Below are 25,556 nucleotides of genomic sequence, written 5' to 3' on the forward strand. Positions count from 1 at the left end.
ATAGGATTTTATTCTCAAGGCTTCCACCTTTTGGTGGGGAAGGGGGTTAGCCTTTACTTATAATTGTAACCTACAAAAGATATGAAGCTTTCTATTGTAGCCATGAAAAGATGAAAAATGAGTGCTAGCGTTCGCATTTATTTTCATGCTGAAAAATACAGTATCACTTCAATGTAGCAATTCTCAAAGGACTTTAAAGGCCTAGCCATGGTTTCCAAAATCACTAGGCCCACAAAATCCTACTTTATCTGCCTACTACAGGTGGTGGCTACTACAGGTGGTGGCACGCCTATTACAGGTGGTGGCACGCACAGGTAGTCCCAGCTCCTCAGGAGGCTGAGATGGGAGAATCACTTGAGCCTGGCAGGTCAAGGCTGCAGTGAGCTGAGATCATGCCACTGAACTCCAGCCTGAGTGACAGGAGTAAAACCATGTCTCAAATAAAGATGTCTTCCTTGACTGTCCTATGTTTATTGCCCTGTTGCTAGACTCACCATCTTTCCTTTCGCTCTTTATTAATAACCTAAAATAATAAAACTGGCCCAGCACGGTGGCTCACACCTGTAATCCCACCACTTTGGGAGGCTGAGGGGGGGGTGGATCACCTGAGGTCAGGAGTTCAAGACCAGCCTGGCCAACACGGTGAAACCCTGTCTCTACAAAAATAAAAAAATTACCCGGACATGATGACAGGTGCGTGTCATCGCAGCTACTCAGGAGGCTGAGGTGGGAGAACTGCTTGAGCCCGGGAGGCAGAGGTTTCAGTGAGCCGAGATCGCACCACTGCACTCTAGCCTGGGCGACAGAGTGAGACTCCGTCTCAACAACAACAAAAAAGAATAAAACTATGGTAGACACCTTGTGTCATATTGCTCAGCTTTTCTCCCCTAGGCAAAAATTCTCATAAGGGTAAATGCTTAGATATACTTAGATATATATTCTTATCTCTTTTGGAAAAATAAATTATGGGGAGTTTGAAAACAAGCTATCATCCTTCCAGAATCAGATGGAAGGATCTTTCTGGGAATCCACTATGTAGAGAAACTCACATTGTTCATTTGCTGTGCAAGGGGTAGACTGGTTTGGTAGATTTGCCAATATCAGGTGGTATGTGTGAGCACATGGCTTTGGGATCAAGGCTGTCGACAAAGCTGAAATTTTGTTACAGATATTTCTCATAAAGTGTTGTAGCCACCAGTCTTCTTATCTACCAAGATTATTTTGCTCTGAAGGATTCAGTGGAATTTTAGTCATGGGGTTTCCAATCTTCTTAGACAAGTTTATTACTAAGGAATTCATCTGTATATAACACTCCCCACCCCACCCCACCCCCCGAAAATCTTCTTGTATCAGAGGAAAGACATGAAAAACTGTATTGGGTGGACCCAGTTGTGTGGACTCAGACAGGGTTTGAGCTCACGTTTCTTCACTTAGAAGTGAAAGTTGGGCTTCAAAATAAATTGAAACAGGACAGGTGCGGTGGCTTGCACCTGTAATAACGGTACTTTGGGAGTTGGAGGCGGGCAGATTGCTTGAGCCCAGGAGTTTGAGATCAGCTGTGCAATGTGGTGAAACCTCATCTCTACCACAAGTACAAAAAAAATTAGCCGGGCATGGTGGCCTGCACTTGTAGTCTCAGTTCCTCAGAAGGCTGAGTGAGGTGGGAGAATCGCTTGAGCCTGGGAAGTTGAGGCTGCAGTGAGCCAAGATAGCACCACTGAACTCCAGCATGGGCGACAGGAGTGAAACCCTGTCTCAAAACAAAACTAAACTAAACTAAAACTAAAACTAAAATAAATGGAAACAACAGCAACAACAACAAAGCTTAAAGAGAACACATTCGAAAGAGTGGAGAAAAATGAAGAGGGGAAGTAATAGTAAAAACACAAAGTCCAGACAGGTAAATCTACTGCTATGTAGGATGTTTACTGAAATCAGGTTGACTGAACGGTGCATGTGTTTTGAGCATGGGGGTCTGAGGGGCCACATGAGAAATATTTCTTCAGAAAGGTGAAGTTGAGAATCTTTGTCAGTTCACATTCTGCCGACACCTGCAGAAAACTCTTTGGTTCCTCTTTCTGCTGAGACATGGCCATTTCCCCTCCTGCTGGACAGACAACAGGATGCCTGGACTCCCTTTGTCGATGTTGCACTCAGCTCCCAGCTTCACCTCTGCCTCAGTGCTTCTCCCTGGAGGAACTTTGAGCTGCCTATTGAGGGGCATGTGTTTGCAGCTGAGTTCTTTTACAGTGACATTGCATTTTGAAATTACACATGGGAAACCCATCTAATATAATGTTAAGGTTTGTAAACCAATAAGTATCGGAGACAGGTCTTAATCAATGGAGAGGTTTATTTTGCCAAAGTTAAGGACCGTGGCCTATGACATGGCCTCAGGTGATCCTGAGAACATGTGCCCAAGGTGGCTGGGTTGCAGCTTCTCAATACATTTTAGGGAAAAAGAAGTTACAAGCAAAGATGTAAATGAATACATGGAAAATATACATTGGTTCAGCCTGAAAGGGCAGAACATTTCAAAGCAGAGGGCTTCCAGGTCATAGGTGGGTTCAAAGATTTCCTGATGGGCAATTGGTTGAAAGAGTTAAGCTCTGCCTGAAATGTTGAAGTCAGCAGAAAGAAGTGCTTGAATTAAGGTAAGGACAGTGGGGTTGAAGAAGCCGAAGTTCTTGTCATGTAGGTGAAGCCTCCAGTAGCAGGCTTCAGAGAGAATAGATGGTAAATACCTCTTATTGGACCTTAAAAGGTGTCAGATTCTCTGCAAAAGAACTAATAAGGGAAGGAGATTCTCTACAGAATGCAAATTTTCCCCACAAGAGATGGCTTTGCAAGGCTGTTTCAGAATATGTCAAATAAATATATTTTGAGGTAAAATACTTCTATTGTTTTCAGGGCCTGCTATCTGTCGTGTGATACCATACTGGGGTCAGGCTGGAGTTGGGTATCTTATTGCTACAAAGAGTCTGTTTTGTCAGTCTTAAGATCCGCATGCTAATATGAATTCTGGTCGGTTGTGCCTAAACTCCAAAGGAAGGAGGCATGTCTGTCCCCTCTTTCCTGTCATGACTTGAGCTAATTTTTCAGGTTTATTTGGGACCCCTTGGCTAAGGTGGGGTCCATTGAGCTGGTGGAGGCTTTGAACTTTATTATTATTTTTACTTTACAGGCTGAATGGTCCTCTGCATAACGGTATTTTTGTCAAGCTAAATCTTAAACACAAGTATGTCAACCAAAAGAGTCAAACTCTGTAAAATATTTGAAGAGATTTATTCTGAGTCAAATATGAGTGACCATGGCCCATGACACAGCCCTCAGGAGGTCCTGAGAATATGTGCCTAAGGTGGTCGGGGTGCAGCTTGATTTTATACATTTTAGGGAGGCATGAGATATCAATCAAATACATTTAAGAAATACATTGGTTTGGTTCAGAAAGGCGGAACAACTCAAAGCGGAGGCGGGGTTGGGGGGTGGGGGGTGGCACTTCTAGGCTATAGGTAAATTTAAACATTTTCTGATTGACAGTTGGTTGAGTTTTTGTCTAAAGACCTGGAATCAATGGAAAGGAAATGTTCAGGTTAAGATAAAAGATTGAGGAGACCAAAGTTCTTTTGAAGTCTCACAGTGGCTGCTGTTAGAAACAATAGATGACAAATGTTTCCTATTCAGACCCTTTAAAAGGTGGTAGACTGGAAGGAAAAGGTCTAGCTATGTTAATAGGGATTCTTTACAGACATGCATTTTCCCTCACAAAGGATGGCTTGCAGGGCCATTTCAAAATGTAACAAGAAATGTATTTTGGGGGTAAAATATTTTGATTTTCTTCCTTGTCTTGTAGTGTTATGCCAGAGTCAGGTTGGAAAATAAGTCACGATATATAGAGTTAAATAAAGCCCATCTAATGAGAACTTATGGTTTGTAGGGCATGACTCCCTAGAGCCCTTAGGTAGGAATTTGGACAACATGAAAGAATCAGAGCTTAGTCCTCAAATAGAATGGAACAATATCATAACACAAAATGAAAGGGCCCAATTTATTAATGCAACACATGATTTGTACTGAAAATTTTAGTCACTAGTATCTTTAAATGATACATTATTTTGTTAAATTGACATTTAAGAAGGGTAGATGATTCTGAGTTGCAAACACTTCTATTTTATTCAATAAAGACCTTCTCTATATGCATTATTAGGAGTTCATTTGAGTGCCAATTCTTGCATTGGTATGTCTCTAAGTTTTTAATTTTTCAAATGATCATTTTCCTCTAGGTCATCAACACCTAGAAAAAAGTGTGTTTCAATTGTCTCATAAAGCTTAAGATAATGTAATTGCTGTCTAACATTTTCTAGAATTATTGCTTTTGAATGGTTATGTTGCATGAGAAATTTTTATTCAAAAATTAACACGAAAGAGAAGACATTGAAAGTTCTTTATAAAGTTTCCCATTTTTATGTGTTCAGGATCTATTCTCAGACTTCATGTAATTCAGCCTGCATCAGGATCACCTGGGGTGTGCCTATGGATGCATTTTTCTGGCTGCGACTTCACACCTACTCAATCCTAATCTTGGTGGAGTGTGGGAGAGGGGAGGACCAAACCCACACTTTAAGAGACACCGATCCACATGCTTATTTAGTCCATTGAATGGAATAGACATGTTTGACAATATGAATCTATTCAAAATGAGATAGTTGAAGATCACTGAATTTTTAACTTACAATCTATTTGGCAGGAAAAGTCAGTACATTTTTAGTCATTGTTCAATATAAATTACATATATATATACTGGTGAATTTAGAGACTTTTTTTTTTGCCTAATGGCATTCTTGAAATATAATTCACATGCTGTACAATTTAGTCGTTTAAACAGTTCATTGGTTTTTCATGTATTTATAGTCTTGCAATTATCAGCAGAATTGTAGAATATTTTTATCACTACCCCCAGAAAAATCCCAAAGCCATTGGCAGTCACTCCCATTTCCCTCCAATTCCTTCGGTCCTACATATCCACTAATCTATTTTCTTTCCCTTCATAGATTGACTCATTCTAGATATTTCATATAAATGATGGAATCATACAGCATGTGATCTTTTTATCTGGCTTTTTATTTTACTTAGCATAATATTGTAAAGGCCCATTGATGCTGTAGCATGCTTTGGTATTCCATTTCTTTTCATTGCCAAATAATATTTCCATGTATTCTTTTTTCATTTTATTTATTCTTTCATTCGTCAATAATTATATATGAAATTTGTTTCCACTTTTTGGCTATTATGAATAATGCTGTAAGGAGCATTTGTGTACAAGTCTTAATGGTATAGATAGAATTATAAATATGTTGTAATTATTTTATTGTGAGATTTTATACATAAAACTTTACTAATCTACTCTAGAATTACATTACAATCTTAAAATAAACTCTGTATTTCTTCCTTTGCCCCTATTGCAAACCCCTGACCTAATAAAATAAAATCCCTGACAAAAGGAAAACAAAACAAAAAAAACCCGCAGAATGGATGCCTATCTAGAACTCTAAGCATTAACCTTAAATCAGTTTTCGGGGAATTTTGATGAATGCTTTTTAGAAAAGATGAGCAGACTACCCAAACACCACACAATTTAAAATCATTGCCTTGGAATGACATTTACTTTCATGGGCCGAACTGACAACGGTGTGTATTTAGTACTTGACATAATATTCCCATGGGCTTTAAGAAATCCATGAGGACTTCCAATAAGATAGTCTTTGTATTTGTGTGTGTATGCACACCAGTGTAATTTGCATTTCCATCTCCTGATGTGCAGGTCTTGAATTTGTGTGTGTGTGATATTTGTAGTGGAGCAATGGTGACAATTGTTAAAGAAACTGATTCTCCAATGGGTACTATTTTTCTTTTTAAAATATTGATGGAATAATATCATCCACTTTGCTGAAGAAAAAAGGGATCACAGAAATAATGGTTTAATGAGAAGATGAATGTGAGGAATGCTATTTTATATCATGTGATACCTCCTTTTCCCTCTTTCTGCACATCTGATTATTCCCTCCTTTACCAAGGGTGAGCTAGATAGTTGGCAATTTATGCCTTTGTTTCTTTGTGCTGTGTGTATGTGCATGCATGTGTGTGTCTGTCTGCATCTGATGATTTTTTTTTTTTGAGACGGAGTCTCGCTCTGTCGCCCAGGCTGGAGTGCAGTGGCATGATTGCTGCACACTACAGCCTCCACCTCCTGGGTTCAAGCGATTCTCCTGCCTCAGCCTCCTGAGTAGCTGGGACTACAGGTGCACACCACCACACCTGGCTAATTTTGTATTTTTAATAGAGATGGGGTTTCACCGTGTTGGCTAGGATGGTCTCGATCTCCTGACCTCATGATCCACCCGCCTCAGCCTTCCAAAGTGCTGGGATTACAGGCATGAGCCACCGTGCCCGGCCGCATCTGAGGATTTTTACAATGACTCTTCAGATTCATGAAGTATGTTATTTTTTATTGCTTTCTCCCCTGTGATATTCCTTACTCTTCTGGATACTCCATACGTCTGACTGACCTACTTATTTCTTATTTATCATTTCCTACTAATTTTCTCATAATTTTAAAAGGCTTATTCTTCTTGCATATAGGCTGACATGAGGAAGTAAGTATCTGTTCTTAGAGAATGACACAGGGAACCAAGTAAAATTCTGTTTTCTGAGAAAATATTGATATGTAGGTTTTAATTATATTAGAAAACCAACTCTACTTTTGAACTACTGACTTTGGTCATATTCAGTGGTTTGAGTTTTTAGGGAACAATCCCCACCCACTGGTTTCTTTCCAGAGTAGAAATTGTATCTATGACTTGTAGAAATAATTAATATTAATCATGTCTTATAAAGCTTTTCTACATAAAGGCTTTCTTTAAATAGAATGAGCTCTTTATTGGCCTTGACTAGCAAATGTCTCCCAATTATAGCAACAGGGTTGCTGTATTGAGAAGAATAAATTTTAAAATTCTATGATTATATTACAACAGGAAAAAAAAAAACAAGAAATGCGATCTTTCCAACACTTTTTTTTTGTACAGGTTCATTTTCTTTATAAAAAGTCTGAGCAAGAAAGGGTCTTGCTTTGTTTTTTCTCTTTAGAGCAACAAGTGAGGCCTCAGCCTATTAAGAAAGGAAAAGCTCCCTGTCTCACGGCTCAATCGAATTGATTCGGTGGGGCCATCAGTGTGGTAGGCAGTGGATTTACATTGGCCTCATAGTCTGTCAAGCGGCAGAAGGGAATTTGCTTGCCACTGTGAAGGTAGTTTTCTGAATCTGTCTCCTCTTCCCGCTTGCCTTCCTCTCCCTCCCCCTTGTTAGGAAGATCATGGCGTGAAGACAAACAGATGCCTGCTGCCAAAATGCGCTACTTAACCTGACCCTCAACCAGGCCCACAAAGGAGGGCTTTGAGATCCCCAGCGAGGCAGCCCCTGCATTTTATCACGCCGTGAAATTTGGAGTGAAAGCCCCATGCCTCTGGCTGTTTAGCCATGAGGGATATGGTGATGATGGTGCCCGGAGGGAATTGGGAAGCCAGCGAGAAAAAACACAAAGTAACAGCAGGGACAAAGGCGGCCTCCCCCTACTGCCCTGCTTTGATTGTTAGGTGGTCTATAAACTCCGAGAAATAGAGGGCCTAGGGCACAAGAGCATTTTGTTGTCACTGGTTCATTTAGTGTTCTGGGTGGGGATGTGGCGGAGGCAGTGATCAGGAAGGAGCCTTTTCTGAGCTAGAGGGGTCACTGATTTTGCTCATTAACAAAGAGCGACAGCAAGTACATTTCCCAAAGAAAGAGAGAGAAGCTTACCACTTCATGGGAAGGACTTGCCTTATCTGACAGATGTGTAATCTCCAAAAATATTTAGTCCACTCTATTTCCAACAGAAGATGCCATTCTGATATTTTTGCCTTGCATTCTCTTTGTAATACAGTCTTTGCGTGTTAGTCCATCACATTTCCTGTTGAAAATGAGTCTCAAGTTGGATGTGAGTTTCTTGTTTTTCTATAAACATGAAGACATTTCTACTATATTAAAGAAGCAGAAGAGAAGCATTCTATAAATTATAAACGTGCATTCAGTGACAATAGAAATAAAGCAAATCTGTTTCCTCTTGGTGAAGTGAGGGTACATTAGCGGCAGCATCTTGGTGAAACAGTTTTCTGAGGATACAGGGTATTTAAGTTACTCTTATGAATTGATACATGTATAACAATCTGAATGAGTTGGGAAGAAACTAATAAAACTTGCAAAACAGTGTCTTTTACTCTTCCTCCTGTGTGTTCTTGTCCAGTTAAACTGTTACATATAGCGGCATTAAATTACATGAAGCTGCCTATTCAAATTTGTGGGATTTGTACACTTTATTTTAAATTCCCAAAATGATTTCATGTGTGAGTGAGATTCTTTTTAAGCTCCCCCCAAGTGGAAGAAAGCAGGCATTAATGGCATCATCTATGTCATAATTATCACATGTCTGTTATAATAAGGATGTTCTTATATAAGTTATTTTCAGGTGCATTAGAATTTCACTTAGGGAATCTTTTTTTTTTTTTCTTTTTTTTTTTTTGAGACAGAGTCTCACTCTGTTGCCCAGGCTGGAGTGCAATGGCGCCATCTCAGCTCACTGCAACTTCTGCCTCCCAGGTTCAAGCAATTCTCCTGCCTCAACCTCCTGAGTAGCTGGGATTACAGGCGCAAGTCACCACGCCCGGCTAATTTTTGTATTTTTAGTAGAGATGGGGTTTCATCATGTTGGTCAGGCTGATCTCGAACTCCTGACCTCGTGATCCGCCCACCTCAGCCTCCCAAAGTGCTGGGATTACAGTTGTGAGCCACCGCGGCCGGCCAACACTTAGAGAATCTTATCATTTGATAAAGCAGACCTTTGAGTGCTGTCTTTTGGGGTAATTAAATTACTAGTTTTACCAATGGTGTGCATGCTTTTGGGAAAGGAAAGCTAGGTTCTTTCTCTCTGATAAAGGAAACATACATTTCTTCAATAAGAGTCATTTTCTTTTCTTTGTTCTACTGGTCTACATAAAGCCTGCTATACTTCTTAAAATATATCCAGCAGTTGCTGTAAGCATTGCTAAGATCCAAGCTCCCACTTGCCCCAAAGCTAAAGTTGACTCTGAATAGCCTGTGAATTGTAGATCATTTGTCTTCATCTCAGAACACAGCAGAAACCTTTGGAGTGCCTCTAGCTTGCTGAAATTTACAGTTTTATTTTCATGCTTAAAAAGATCAAATCTATCTGGAACATACTCTTCTCTCATCCCACCTGCTTTTGCCTGGTTAATCCTACTCATTTTTTTTTTTTTTTTTTCTGTCTACACATATCCCTTTGCCCAGGAAATTTTGCATAGTTGTCACTTGGGTTAGGTTCTCCCCATCTGTACTTCTGTATACCTTTGTCTCATGGCTTTCAGCCCACTGTACTGTAATGGCTTAATTTTGTTCTCCATCATACTCTAAGGTCAAAGCATGAAGACTGTGTGTTTGATGCATCCATGTGCCCCCAATATCTCTTGGATTGCCCAACACACAAATGTGAATCAATAAATACATATGCAGAGAAGGTAGAGAGGGAGGTTACAAAGTAAAGGGAGACTCTTGTAAGATTAGAAATGAATATTGGTGACACAATAGATAATCAGAAAAGCTGTGGCTACATTCTTTGCATTTTTGATGTCACAAGAGTTAAAAAATTTCAGTTCACATGTATCATCTTAGTTGCTTGCATCAGGTAGTGTCAGTGAAGAAAACAAACTACTCCAGGTACATAAACTGGAACGAACTTAATACAAGAGATTAGATGCTTCTAAAATGATTAGAGGTGTTGAAGGAATGGACTCTAGGCTCAGCCTCCAGAAATGACTCTAAAACAATCGAGAGCTGACTCTCCTGCTTGCTCTGAGCCCTCTCTGGTGTAACAATGTGGGAGTCAAGAGCAGTCCCCTGATGAAGCCTCTGCAGATACCCAGGAAGCTGGAGAATGAAGACTTGAAGACTGCAGCAGAAAACCTTCACACTTCCACAAGGTTCTAAACCATAGAAATAGTGAACAAGGCACAAGGAAGAAAATACCTTCTGTTTTCTTTTTGCCTTCAAATGCTGCATAAATATATTGATAAGCATAACCTAATTGAATTCAGAATTTTAGTGGCATGATCATCTGGGAAATATAGCTTCTACTTCCTCTTCCACTAGAAGGTGGGTGTGATGGAAGTTGAATGCATACTTTTGTATTTTCCTTTTAACTTGCTCAGTTTCTTCTCTCCAATATGGTAGCCATCAGCCACATATAGCTTTACAGATTTAAGTTTATTAAAATTAAATATTTCATCTTCCAGTCTCATTGGCCACATTTCAAGTGCTCAACAGCCCCATGTGGCTGCTGGTTGCCATATTGTACGGTGTATGTACAGAACAATTCCATTCTTGCATTATGTTGGACACCACTGCTCTAGATAATATGAGCTACTCCTTTTTTCTTTTTTCTGCATTTTTTTGGTTCGGCAGAGCAACTGATGAATGAATGGGTAAAGGGGTTATGAAGGTAAGCTGAGTTAATCAAAACGGTGTTAAGTTAGCTAAGTTGTAAAATGCAAAACAACAAGAGGAGGAGACATCTTTGGTTGAGTCCTTAAATGTGTATTTCAGTCAAGGGGATAATAAGGGAAAACAAGCAAAAGAAACTGACATTTGCATTGCCCACAGTATGAAGGAGGTGCTTCTAAACCCTGTGCAAAGTCTCTTGAAAGACTGCAATAGTTTAACAAACCCTCATGATCAAAATTTACTGAGTTAGTGTTTGCTGCTCGTTTTGGTTGGGTTCACAAATAGCTTTCATTGTTATTGTATTATGATGGCATTCCACTGGCCACAAGAACTTCAACATCACTCTTTTTGGGGTGAAGAGAGAATAAAATTAATATGAAAGTGAGGTTGTACACATTTCAAGTTTGGGTTAAAGGCCAAACAGGTTCTATTATAAATGGAGTTTTCCATCCATAACTAACATACATTCTCCACCATGGTGTTTCCTTTTAAGCATCTGAAAAGTTATGAATATGATGTCTAACTCATTAATCTGGAGCAGACCTACCACATAATGCCAAATTGAATGGGTTTGCTCAGGGATGCACTAATGTCTTAGAGGAGCTTTCATGTTGACAAAGCTGGGGTGATTTGATCTGGCAAGGGAGACAGGAAACATGAAAGTCCCCATGAGATTTGGCTCCCTGGTCTTTTCAAGAGCACACCATGCCTTCCTTGAGTTTGACATATCAGACAACCGAGCCACACAGATAGATATTAAGCTGTCAGTGTTACAAGCTCCTTCTATCAGAAGAGGATTAGTGTTGACACTGTTGCTGATTGGTCTCACTGCACAGACATGCTTCATTTTAGGTTCTCTCTTAGAACCTACTATAATCACTCACCTCTCAGACAAAGAGATGCATTTCTTGGAAACAATAAGCCAACAGCATATAGTTACCCATGACCTTCTTCAATATTACTGATATAAACAATCTTGTTAAGCAAGAAGCAGATATTATAAATAAGACAGGCTTTTAAGTAGCTCTGTGAGATTTAACATAGGGACAAAGAGCAAAATCCCATTCCTCCTGTGATGTGTGCCGCATTTTATAAGGTCATTAGCACAGGAAAAAAGGACACCAGGCCACCCAACTTGGGAATACGATTGACATGGTTCTCCAGAACTACCAATCAAATGTTTTCTTAGGAGATGTGTGTTGTCAAGAAAATGTGTAGAAAAAATATATATATATGGAGATAAGGATCAGAGATAGATGTGCATAAGCTTTTAAACATAGCACCAAGTGAGGGAAATCCTAATCTCCATTCAACTTGTCACAGAGGAGTTTTTTTTTAACCTTGCAGCACAGTGATGTCAGAATCATGCTGTGCAGATTCAATTCTGACTTTCACTGGGGAGACGGGCCTGGCTGTTTAAGCCCTTGGAATGCTGTGACTGGTGATTCCAGTTAAGTTACGCAAAATCTGATCTAATGAACACTTGAGATTCTGGACGCACAACATGGGTCCCCTTAATTCAGCCTGCAAAAGCTGGCTAATGGCTCTGCCAGGATTCTTGAGTTATTTTGATTACCTGGGGGTCAGTATTGGAGAAAGCTGAGCGGTGGATTTGATAGTCTGCCAAAGGATATATACAGATGTCCTATAATCAGATTATAATTTAAAAAATTGTATGTGTGTGTTACAGTTTCTGGGTTGGAAATTACATGTACAGATAATATTTTCTAGCCCTCACTGATTTTTTAGCACTTTGATTAAATATGCACTTTTATTTTCACACAGAAAAAGCTGTCTTGTTATGTGTATCATTTTATTAAGTTGTCCGTGCGCCAATACATTTCCCACTGAGGGTGAGTTTTTTGTGTCTTTAGGAAAATGTTCATGTGAGGATGTAAGCTTCCTCCTGTGAGGAAAGGACACCTACCCCTCCTTTCCTGCTCTGTCTTGGCAAAACACCAACATCAGTTTTCCTTCATTGGGCTTTTAATAAACACAGACTGATTCTGCTGCTTTTATAATTCAGGTATGAATGTAGCCAGGGAGTGAGCATACTCCTGAAAGCTAATACACATGCCGTGCAGTAGTTTGCAACTGCAAAAGAAGTAGGTTCTATCCATCTCCTATCTTCCTTGCGAGGAACATTTTGCTTGGATGTTGTAAGAAGGATTTATCTAGTATAAAGGAGAGAGGGACAAAGTGGGTCCAAGAGGCAAATTGGACCACAGTGCCGAGTGACCTCGTTTCCTGTGTTTTGTAATTAGAGGTGATGGCAGAGAGGAAGGACAATTGGGACCCTTACAGAGTCACCCTGGAGCTTACCTGCGACTTCCAAGATGACCGAAGCTATGCTGGGTCCTCTACTTTAGGGTTTCTGAGGCTATGGTTAAACCACCAGTCTATACAGCCTATTAGAACTGACTTTGTAGAGCCTAAAAGATTCTAGGTTTTGTCTCTTTCTTCTTGAACAGTTGCTTGGGAAGACATATTATCTAGTTGGTATGAGGTTTCAGATCTGAAGCATTTGTCTTTAAATCTGTTTATTCCTATAAGCCCATTGATAGGAACTTAAATTTTTTAATACTCTTTGCCCATATATTTATATCCATAATAGCTTTTTAATAATGCCAGCTAGAGAAAACTTGTAATTTGAGATTTTAAATAATTTTAAGATTATTTTATGAATTTATTTTTAATTTTAACTTTAAAAAACACACTTAAGGGCCGGGCGCGGTGGCTCAAGCCTGTAATCCCAGCACTTTGGGAGGCTGAGACGGGCGGATCACGAGGTCAGGAGATCGAGACCATCCTGGCTAACACGGTGAAACCCCGTCTCTACTAAAAAAATACAAAAAAAAAACTAGCCAGGCGAGGTGGCGGGCTCCTGTAGTCCCAGCTAGGCAGGAGGCTGAGGCAGGAGAATGGCGTAAACCCGGGAGGTGGAGCTTGCAGTGAGCTGAGATCCGGCCACTGCACTCCAGCCTGGGTGACAGAGCGAGACTCCATCTCAAAAAAAAAAAAAAAAAAAAAAACACACTTAAGAAAGTTATGAGAACACTGCAAAGAACTTCCATATACTTTTCATGTAAATCAGGGTATTGCAAGCTCTCTGTCAAAGATTCGTAAATATTCTTTGCTGGCTTGGTCTTCTGTTGCAGCTATTCAACTCTGCTGCTGTAGTGCAAAAGCAGCCACATGCAATATGCAAATGAACAGGCATAGCTCTGTTCCAAACAAACTTTATTTACAGAAACAAGAGGTGGGCCACATTTGGTCCCTGGTTTCTAGTTGCTTGACCCAGTCTAGACTTAGCAGTCGTTTTTCCTTTTCTTTTTGGCCATATTTGCTTCGTCATATTCTCTCTCTCTGCATATACACAAATGTGTAACGTTTACATATAGACTATGTGTATATATACACACACATACACTTGTAATGATTTTTTTCCAACCATTTGAAAAGAAGTTGCAGCCATCATGATTCTTTACCTCCAAGTAATTAAGCATGCACTTCTTAAGAACAAGTGCATTCTCTTAGTAACTACTAAGAGAATGGAATTATCAAATGTAAGTGATAACACTGATATAATACCATCATTTGATAATAAAATTATCAAGTGTAGGTGATTTAACATTGATGTAATACCAACATCTCATCTATGGTTTATATTTAAACTTCACTGATTGTCCCGATAATGTTCTTTATAGCCTTATTTTTTCTGACTCAGGATCCAATTCATCATTATGTGTGGCATTTGTTGTCATGTATATTTAGTCTACTTTGGTCTGGAATCATTCCTCAGTCTTTCTTTGTCTTTCAGGACATTGATATGTTTGAAGACTAGAGGCTAATTGCTTTGTAGATTGTTCGGTATTTCCTCTTGGTTAGATTCAGGTTCTCTGTAATGGGCAGGAATCCTGGTGCTGTGAGATGCTGAGTCCTTGCTAGTGCATCCTTTCAGGGGACACCCGAGTTTGGTTTTGCATTTTTCCCCCATTCTTGGAGGCAGTGTCTTTGATCCTTTAGTTAAGGTGCGCTCTGCTAGGTTTCTACACTGGAAAGTTAGCACTTTCTCTTCATAATTAGTATCTTTTAAATTTGAGCAGTGACCATGGGAATACTATTTGAAGCTTCAATACTGTACTAAAAATGCCATATTAGAAGATTGCGGTTGAAGGCCGGGCGTGGTGGCTCAAGCCTGTAATCCCAGCACTTTGGGAGGCCGAGACGGGCGGATCACGAGGTCAGGAGATCGAGACCATCCTGGCTAACACAGTGAAACCCCGTCTCTACTAAACAAATACCAAAAAAACTAGCCGGGCGTGGTGGCGGGCGCCTGTAGTCCCAGCTACTCGGGAGGCTGAGGCAGGAGAATGGCGTAAACCCGGGAGGTGGAGCTGGCAGTGAGCTAAGATCCGGCCACTGCATTCCAGCCTGGGTGACAAGGTGAGACTCCGTCTCAAAAAAAAAAAAAAGAAAAAAAAAAAAAGAAGATTGCGGTTGAAATATAAGAATGCAAAGAAGGTGTGCTTTGTCTTCCAGGTAACAGAACTCCATGACTTTGTCTACTTCAAGAAACTTAATGATATGCATGATGGTATCATTTAAGTGAAAAAGAATTACATTGAGAGTATGGTTTTCTGATAATAACTACCTTGAGTAATTGCTTTCCTCTCATTTAGTTATGTAGTTTCTAAACACTTCCCCTGAAACTCAAAGGACTGCCTTTGTTGTGAAAAAGTAGTTGTGATAAAATGAGGCCCATGTTTCCTGATAAGCTTCGCAGTGAGAGACTCATTACCTTTCGGATGTTTCAGAGCAAGTTGATTTGTGATGTGAACCGTCTCAGGCCTGATGCTGTTGTGCTGGGCTGGCATGCTAATCCTCTGTGGTTGAGGCTGCAATGATTGTTCAACTGCACTTCAGAGGGCTGTCTGCCAAAAGATTTCATTATTTTAGCAAGACACAGTGTACTTTTCAACACACAGGATTGTAACAATTTCTATACAGTACCAATTTAGAGCTGGAGGGAGGCCATGAATACTTCTAAAGGCAGTAGGGTGCACATATTTTAGGAAATATATTTGGGAGAAAAAATACAGCTTTCATCTAAAAAGCAGGTCTACAGCTTTTTAGAGAAACTTGCTGCCATTAATTCAGAAAACAGAAATGGTCTTTGTAAACTTTTGTAGATAACATTGTTATATGATATGAATGTATACCCATATAAAATAAAAAGTTGGAGGTGTTTTTTATTTTTTTATTTTTATTTTTTAGAACCCCAAGGCTTATTCCTTATATCTAGGCAATACTCCAGACAAAATTAAGTATAAAGCATTATTTGATTTTTAAATTATTCAATAGAAAATACTTTTGTGAAAGAACAGGTACTGTGCTCTGGTCTCAGGATATCCCTTCTCATTCCACGTTCTGGCCACACACAGAATATTACCACCCCACTCAATCTTAGCTTTTGGAAATGTGGGCAAGAAATTTGGCACTTTAAAAAACAATTATTACAACATGCTTGAGAGACTGGAATTAAGAGAAATTTGAATTTCTTTTCCAATTAAAAGGGAAAATGTAGGTAGGCATTAGGGAAATATGAAAGAACTATAAAATAAAGTCTTCTTATTGGTCCTCTAGAAATGGAAGAGAACTAGATTCACTAAGTACCTACTATGTGTAGACACCTTAAAAGGTGGTCTTTATAAATTTCATTTGAAAAAAGTCCACCTGAGCAAATATTTTTTCACTCTTTTATGTATCAGAAACCTATAGTTTAAAGAGGCTAAAATAAAACCTGAATGGGAAAAAATCATTTAGCATAAGGTAGATGAGGGATTCTCCTCTGGGTCAGTCCAAATCTAAAACTCAGTGCTCTTTCTGTTACCTTCAGACTTGGCTAGAATCATGACTTTCTGAGTCCCTCACCTGGGAAGTGGCCTAACTTATCTATCCATTCAAGACTACTAAAGCCCAGCCACCAGAATTGCATCCATGAAGGCACACACATCTAAACATCAGTGCCTTCCCACCATATTGGAAACCTGTGGCTTATTCGCACAGGTTATCAACATGCCACATGATCATTGTCACATTTCTCTACATCCAAACTCTTACATCCTCTAAGCTGGAGTGAAACTGTACATTCATGTCCAGTCCTAGGCAGAGCCATGGATCTAAACCCTACCACTTGGCCATTGCCTCTGTGAAAATGTTTCCGTTCTCAAATCTGGAAGCTGTATAGGGTTGGGTTCAATGATATGAGTGATATGTTGCCTCTCTAAAAATTCATTGTTTTCATATTGTAACCCCTACAACAGTCTCTGGGACCTCGGTCAATTGATAATTTCCTACTTCTTCTACATCTTCAATCATCCTGATCTTCAGTCAGACTTCCTCCATTTGATCCTTTTTTTTTTTTTTTCTGCCTTCTAACATGTTCCAATCACCTCATTTTGAAGCACAAACACATAAGGAGAGAACAAAACAGATTAAAGAAAAAAAAACTTTACTAAACCATGAAATCTCATACAGGTTGCCATTCTAGTTTTCACATAGCCCAACTCCTAAAATTTTTGACACTCCAATTTAATTTTTTCTGTACCTCTTCTCTATCTGTATCTTCAATGTTTGCTTGTAAATGTACATGCTGCCTTGATCTTTCTAGAGACTGTAAGGTCCTTGAAGTCAGTCCCTTGTGTGGTTCATAGATTTAGCAGTGGACCCATCACTTAGCATGATACTGTGGTTATAGTTAGAACTCAGGAAATGGTTGTAAAAGGAATAAATTAATGAAGAGAGAAAGACAAAAGAAACTTATAATGCCATCATTAACTTTAACCTTTATCCTAAACTGCATATCCACAATTTCAATAGCTTGTTGGACAACCCTCCTTGTACGTTCCCTGGACACCTCTAACTCGTTGTGTTAAGCACTCAGTTCCATATCTTTCCCCATACTTGTTTCTCCTTCTTCCTTGATCTTGGTGACACCATCACTTCCCTTGAGATCTAGATTGGAAACTTTGGTGCCTTTCCCCATTTGATTTCTCTCATCCCCACTTCTCAAAACAATTGGTGACTATGTTGATGGGATTGCACTTCCATATTCCCTTTCATAGGTTAACATCCTTTTCCTCCTTTCACCCAATGTCCTCTGACACCCTGGTGGCATATTGACACTAGAAATGGCAGAGAGAAGATTGAAAGATGTTGTAAAGACTTTTGCTCTGGTTTAATTCACTGCAATGTCTCACCTCTCTAATCCATCCTCTATTCCAACACCCAAGTCTTCATAAACACAAGTTGGAGCAAACAGTTCATTCTGAGTGTGTCAGTGGCTCCTCATTGAATCCAAGGGCTATCCTTCCAACCTTGTTTTCTGCTATGTATTTTCTCCTACTAGCAATCACACACCATACTCCCCAATCCATACATTCAATATTATCCTCATCCCAAATTTACTTACAGCTGGTCAAATCCTAGTCACAGTCACCCTTCTTTTTTTTTTTTTTTTTTTTTTGAGACGGAGTCTCACTGTGTCGCCCAGGCTGGAGGGCAGTGGCACGATCTCTGCTCACTGCAAGCTCCACCTCCCGGGTTCACGCCATTGTCCTGCCTCAGTCTCCCGAGTAGTTGGGACTACAGGTGCCCGCCACCACGCCCAGCTAGATTTTGGATTTTCAGTAGTGACAGGGTTTCACTGTGTTAGCCAGGATGGTCTCGATCTCCTGACCTCGTGATCCGCCTGCCTTGGCCTCCCAAAGTGCTGGGATTACAGGTGTGAGCCACCGCGCCCGGCCCACAGTCACCCTTCTAAGCTGATTTATGGGTCCCTAGTTCTATGAAGTTGTTTTCAATGATCCTCTATGAAAATACATATCCTGGCAGACTCTTTTCGGACTCAGCCCGCCTGCACCCAGGTGAAATAAACAGCTATGTTGCTCACACAAAGCCTGTTTGGTGGTCTCTTCACACAGACGCGCATATTTTGGTGCCGTGACTCGGATCGGGGACCTCCCTTGGGAGATCAATCCCCTGTCCTCCTGCTCTTTGTTCCGTGAGAAAGATCCACCTATGACCTCTGGTCCTCAGACCAACCAGCCCAAGGAACATCTCACCAATTTTAAATCAGACTGCAGGAATGTCAGGCCTCTGAGCCCAAGCCAAGCCATTGCATCCTGTGTGACTTGCCCGTATAAGCCCAGATGGCCAGAAGTAACTGAAGAATCACAAAAGAAGTGCAAATGCCCTGCCTCGCCTTAACTGATGACATTCCACCACAAAAGAAGTGAAAATGGCCTGTCCTTGCCTTAAGCAATGATATTATCTTGTGAAATTCATCTTCCTGGCTCATCCTGGCTCAAAAAGCTGCCCCACTGAGCACCTTGTAACCTCCACTCCTGCCCGCCAGAGAACAACCCCCCTTTGACAGTAATTTTCCTTTACCTACCCAAATCCTATAAAATGGCCCCACACTTATCTCCCTTCGCTGACTCTTTTCAGACTCAGCCCACCTGCACCCAGGTGAAATAAACAGCCATGTTGCTCACAAAAAAAAAAAAGAAAAGAAAAGAAAATACATATCCTTTTTTTTTCATTTCTTATGACTTTTTTTGTTTGTTTTATTTGTTTATTTATTTATTTATGAGATGGAGGCTCACTGTGTCACCCAGGCTGTAGTGTAGTGGCACAATTTCAGCTCACTGCAACTTCCAGCTCCCAGGTTCAAGCATTTCTCCCACCTCAGCCTCCCAAGTAGCTGGGGTTACAGGTGCCTGCCACCACACCTGGCTAATTTTTGTATTTTTTGGTGGAGACAGGGTTTCATCATGTTGGTCAGGCTGGTCTCGAACTCTCAACTTCAAATGATCCGCCCACCTCACCCTCCCAAAATGTTGGGATTACAGGCGTGAGCCACCGCGCCTGGCCAGCATTTGTTCTTAACTCATTTATTTTATGCTTCACTGATGCAGACTTACTTAACTACATATTTTTCTCCCATAAGAGATTCTACACTCCCTCAGGGCAGAATGAATCATGCCACATTTTCCCCCATCTTGGTGACTAGATAAGTACTTTGTACATAGGAAATATTAATCCATATTTGTTGATTTAGCTAATTTGTTGCTAATTTGAACAGATTGAAATCTATGGACCTGCTGTTTGCTTTGTTTTGGGTTCTAGTCATTTAGCATAACCTGATCATGAGTTCTACTGGTTGATTATTGGGCAATGTAAAATTTTGAATTTTGTGTGAACCTTTTTTGCTTTAGAATTTATTGTGATGGCTGTTTTGGTAAGAACATTTCTTCTGCTGTCCTTTTATGAAAGTGTTTGGTTAAATGTAAAGTATGGAATTTGGTGCTAAACCGGCCAGATGGTGATTCACCAAATTAGTATCCACAATTTCCTTGTTGATCAGTACTTCCACTCATGAGTTGGAGGTCTTTCTCTGTGACATGAAATAGTCTTATTGGTTGTGCTTATATGAAGATCTTGGAATGCGTAACACCTAGGGCATTCTGGAACTGAATCCCAGAGAGGTCTGAGAATATCATAGTTTACTAATCCTATGGATTTGCAAAGTACTTTTCAGTGTACAGGTATCTTTTATATACATTGTCTCATGAATCCCCTGTAGCAAGTGGCATAAAGTGCTTTATCATGGAAAATACCCTTTCTTTGAGTGTGCTAAAGATGGGTTCAATCCCAATTGCCCCAGTCCCTCCCAGAGCCACTAGCTTTGTTTCCTTAACTTGTCTTAACTTCAATATTTCCTCTCTAAAATGTAAGAATAATTGCCTTTTTTTTTTTTTTTTGAGACAGGGTCTTACTCTGTTACCCAGGCTGCAGAGTGCAGTGGTGTACTCTGTAGTCTCAAACTTCAAGGCTTAAGTGATCCTCCCACCTCAGCCTCCAGAATATCTGGGACTACAGGTGCAGACTCCCATGCCCAGCTAATTTTTTTTTATTTTTAGTGGAGACAAAGTCTCACTATGTTGCCCAGTCTGGTCTTGAACTTCTGGGCTCAAGAGATCATCTCGTCTCAGCCCCCCAAAGTGCTGGGGTTACAGACGTGAGTCACCATTCCCAGCCAATAGTGCATAATTTTACATACTTCTATAGATGTGTTGTGATGAGGCTCCATTAGACAAACAGTTTTTAAAATAGTCCATAATCTGTAAAGTTTCTAGGTTAAGTAGAAACATACTTGCTATCTACCTGCCAAATGATGACATATGCGATTAGCTCTCTCAATCTACATATTTTTCTTTGAAATTTAAAGTGTTTCTTCATTGGAATTGAAGCAGTAGCCTCAGAAGAAATGATTTTAGTCTATCATCCTAAAACTTGAAAGCCTAAAACCTTTGCTAAAAATATAAACTTTGGTTACTCTTTTGGATAGTTTTAGGTAGTACATGATCATGGTGCCTCTATGAGTTTATGTAATAGATTCTAAAGCAGTTGTCTCCTGGAAGTAGTATTTCTCTCATAATCACTCCTCTTGTGGAAGAGATATATGGGGTTGTCACACGGTAAACCCCAAAATTGGGGTTCAGTCTGGGAGGCCACATGGGTTCTTGGCTTCATGCAGGAAGGAATTCAAGAGCAAGGCTACAGAGTAAAGTGAAAGCAATTTTATTAAGAAATTAAAGGAATAAAAGGGTGGCTGTGCCATAGGCAGAGCAATGGCGTGGGCTGCTTGACTGAGTAAACTTACCATTATTTCTAGATCATATGCTAAATAAGGGGTGGATTATATATGAATTTTCTGGGAAAGGGGTGGGGAATTCCTGGAACTGAGGGTTCCTCCCCTTTTTAGACCATATAGGGTAGCTTCTGGACATTGCCATGGCACTTGTAAACTGTCATGGCGCTGGTGGGAGTTTCTTTTAGCAAGCTAATGCCTTATAATTAGTGCATAATGAGCACATGGACAACCAGAGGTTGCTTTCATTTGCCATCTTGGTTTTGGTGGGTTTTAACTGGCTTCTTTACTGCGTCCTGTTTCATCAGTGGGGTCTTTGTGACCTGTATCTTGTGAAACTAGTCCTGCCGACCTCCTAGCTCATCCTGTGACTAAGAATGCCTGACCTCCTGATAATGCAGCCTAGCAGTTCTTGGCTTCATTTTACCCAGCCCCTGTTCAAGATAGAGTCCTTCAGGTTCTAACACCTCTGGCAGGGCTGCAGTCTTTTGACATACTTTTTTTCTTTTTAATTGCTTGGAAAAATGGAAGTTTTTTGTTCTACATGAAGTATGAGAGAAAGTGTGTCATTGTTGTTTTCTCCTGCAACACTTTAGCTTTTGTTGAAATCTTTTTTCTTACTGGCCAGAGTATTATAAAGAAATAGACTTTAGGCAAACTTATCCTGCAAACATTTACTCAGATGATCGTATATAGGTTGTGCTTGTCAGAGAGATTTCATGGAGGATTACTAAAAGAAGATGTTGGCTGTCATTAATAACATTTTGAAAAATGTCTTTAGATACTGCTGATTACTAGTTATTAGATCTGAAGCAGGAATGCAATTAAAATAGAGCTTTAAATGAATTATATATACTGATGCTAGACTTGGCAGAGCTTTTGGATTAATAGCAAAACAAGTGTGTTGTGCATTGCTTTGATTAGCATTCCAGAAATATGCCTGTTTTTGTAAATGGTATTTGTTTTGTATAAGGTATTTGACTATTCCACAAGCTCTCAGGACAATGGTTATGTGGGATTATGGAGATTTCAAAGACTTGAGATTTTTTGTGCACCGATGTCTATAGTTGTGAAAATGCAACTGTGTACACATGTAGCAGCATGTTTTCATAATTTATATTTTTTGCAATGAGAGAAAACAAAAATCACATGCTTATTTTCAGACACTGTTAGCCACATAGTGAAACTAGGCCGCATAAAACTTAGAAACTAGGCCTCATAAAAAAAGAACTTAAAAAAATTAACACCAGGTGGCTCTGGATAGGGTCCCACCCTGCCTCGATAGGGTCCCACCCTGATAGGGTCCCACCCTGCCAATTCCAGGAAACAACCTCATGGGGTCCCACCCTGCCAATTCCGGGGGTCCCACCCTGCCTCGAAGTTCCCGGAATCAACAACTCCAGGAAGAAACCTCATAAGGTCCTGCTCTAACCAATTAGAACAAGACACCTTGCTCAGGCCATAGACAGACCCAATTACCACGCGCCTAAAGCTTTGTTTGAATTTCGCGCCCTAAGCTGTGTTTGAACTTGTGTTTGCCTATATAAACAGCCTGTAACAAGCAGTCAGGATCCCAGGGCCAACTTAGAGCTTGGGACCCTAGCGCGCTAGTAATAAATAACTCTCTGCTGTGAATCTCGTGTCGGTGATCCTTCGCGGCGACCCCTGCCCAGGAAGGAATCGACAGTTCGGTTCCAACAATAGCATTTAACAGTTTCTTTATGGAATAAATGTTTGTTGAGTGTTTCTTGAGTGAAATGATAAAGACTTAACTTGCAAGTGGCAAGAGTGTCATGTATTCATTTCAAATGGTCTTGATGAAGAATTAGGTATTAGCATACTTATTAAATAACTACTAAACATTTTTGCCTTGAAGCAAATGTCTAGAAAAAATAAGTAACAAGAGTTTTGAGGACAAAGCATTGATGTAGCCGTAGGAAACAAAAAACTGGTTCTTTAAGGAAATCATGAGATAAGTAAGTTAGGTAAGTTTTTAAACAATGTTTAATTTCTATTAAAATTGTTTTACTTTTATAATTACTATATTGGTGAAAATTTTGTTTTTGAACATGCTTGAGAGAAGTAAGCACTGTAACTTGGGACAGGCTCATATATGTCTTAGAAAAGAATTGTTAAAGAGCTCAAGTTTTTTTAAAAAAATTAAAATAATTAAAAATGTTCATATGCAACATTACTTATGAAATCTAAAATATTTTTATGAGAAATATATGTTCTTAATGACACTTATATGAAGCAAGAAAGAGACATTACTCCAAACAGTAATGGTCTGGGGATTGTTCACAGGCAGAGATTCAGCTACTTGCAAGGTAAGTCTTTGTCATTTCACTCAAGAAACATCCAACGAGCATTTATTCCATAAAGACTGTTAAATGCAAACATCAAATTGATGGCAGTTCTTTTTAAAGTTTAGTAAGCATCAGAATTTTCAGTAGAACTTGTTAAGAAGAGATTCCTAGGCCATGGTCCCAGAGATTCGGACTGTAGGTAGAGAATGTGGCCCATGAGTTTTCATTTCACACAAACTCCAAGGGGTGCCCATAATATCAGTAATTGATCGCACTTTGAGCATTATTGTTATAAAGAATTGACAGTTGGCACAGGGGCAGTTGATTTCATACATATATTTGATTAAAAAATGGCAATAAATATTGAAAATTAACTTTCTTCATAGAGTCTTCCAGTGTATCTTCTAACTATATCTGTATTTTAAAACATGGAGGAGAGTACTAGAAAATAGAGTGAAAAAGTAGTATTGCTTCACCATATATCCGGAACTCTACATTATACATGTCTGAAATTTAACTGAGAATTTTTTCTGTCATTGGAAAATTCTTCAATAATGAAATAGAAATAATATAGATAAAATAACCATGAATGTATGAGGGCTAGGGCTATGCCTATATTTAGATGACTGACATCTGACTATATATGACTATTAATGTTTAAAATTACAACTTGCATGAAATATAATTTTGAGAATCAAGTTTCCATGCATATGAATGTAACATTTTTTTTTTCAACCATGAGACCTGGCTACTATCAATCAGGCACACACAGACATCCCATATGTACACACTATATATACTTTATTTTTATTTTTGAGACAGAGTTTTGCTCCGTCACCCAGGCTGGAGTGCAGTGGCCCGAACTTGGCTCACTGCAACCTCCGCCTCCTGGGTTAAAGCGATTCTTCTGCCTCAGTCTTCTGAGTAACTGGGACTACAGGCGGGCGCCACAACACCAGGCTAATTTTTGTATTTTTTGGTAGAGCCGGGTTTCACTTTGTTGGCCAGGCTGGTCTCAAACTCCTGGCCCCAAGTGATCTGCCCACCTCAGCCTCCCAAAGTGCTGGGATTACAGGCTTGAGCCACCACACCTGGCCTCAGACTATATATATTTTATATATCATGTATATATATAATATATATACTATGTATTAGTAATAAACTATATTATATGTGTATATAATTTGTTTATCCAGCAATCTTACTGTTTATTGTTACAATCGTTCTTGAACCAATATTGGAGTCTGGCTAGTGTCTTTGATTTATTGGAATGTATATAGTAATAAGTTATATGCATGTATGTTTAAGGAAACCTCGTTTTCTGTTATGAGACTCTCATGTCATAATCTAACAGATTTATTCAGTGTATTTTAATGGAGTGATTAAACTGGATGTATCTGAATGCTGTTGAATTCATTGAGATAAGGATACAAGTTAACAATACATATGTGCACATACATACAGACATAAATTTAATACAATGCGTTTTCACTTAATTACTTGTAGAAGAGTATACAAAAAAATAGCCCTGTGCTGCTAATTTAAAGGAAATGTAATATTAAGTTTTATGAGAAAAATTTCCTCTGAAACAACCTTTAGAAAGTATTTCTTGGCTGGGCGCAGTGGCTCACGCTGTAATCCCAACACTTTGGGAGGCTGAGGAGGGCAGATCACCTGAGGTCAGGAGTTCAAGACCAGCCTGGCCAACATGGTGAAACCCTGTCTGTACTAAAAGTACAAAAATTAGCCCGGTATGGTGGCGTGCGCCTGTAATCCCAGCTACTTGGGAGGCTGAGGTAGAAGAATCACTTGAACCTGGGAGGTGGAGGTTGCAGTGAACCGAGATCGCACCATCGCACTCTAGCCTGAGGACAAGAGCAAGACTTTGTCTCAAAAAAAAAAAAAAAGGAAAAGAAAGTATTTCTTAC

At 39.7% G+C, this 25,556-nt stretch overlaps 1 protein-coding gene across 2 annotated transcripts in view; it reads left to right on the forward strand.

Moving 5' to 3' along the window:
- The window catches only part of LOC105478101 (anosmin 1), a 216,462-nt gene that overhangs the window by 87,118 nt on the left and 103,788 nt on the right, over positions 1–25,556 (forward strand). The window lies entirely within an intron of this gene.

This window comes from Macaca nemestrina, chromosome X (assembly GCF_043159975.1).
Source record: "Macaca nemestrina isolate mMacNem1 chromosome X, mMacNem.hap1, whole genome shotgun sequence".
Lineage (NCBI taxonomy): Eukaryota > Metazoa > Chordata > Mammalia > Primates > Cercopithecidae > Macaca > Macaca nemestrina.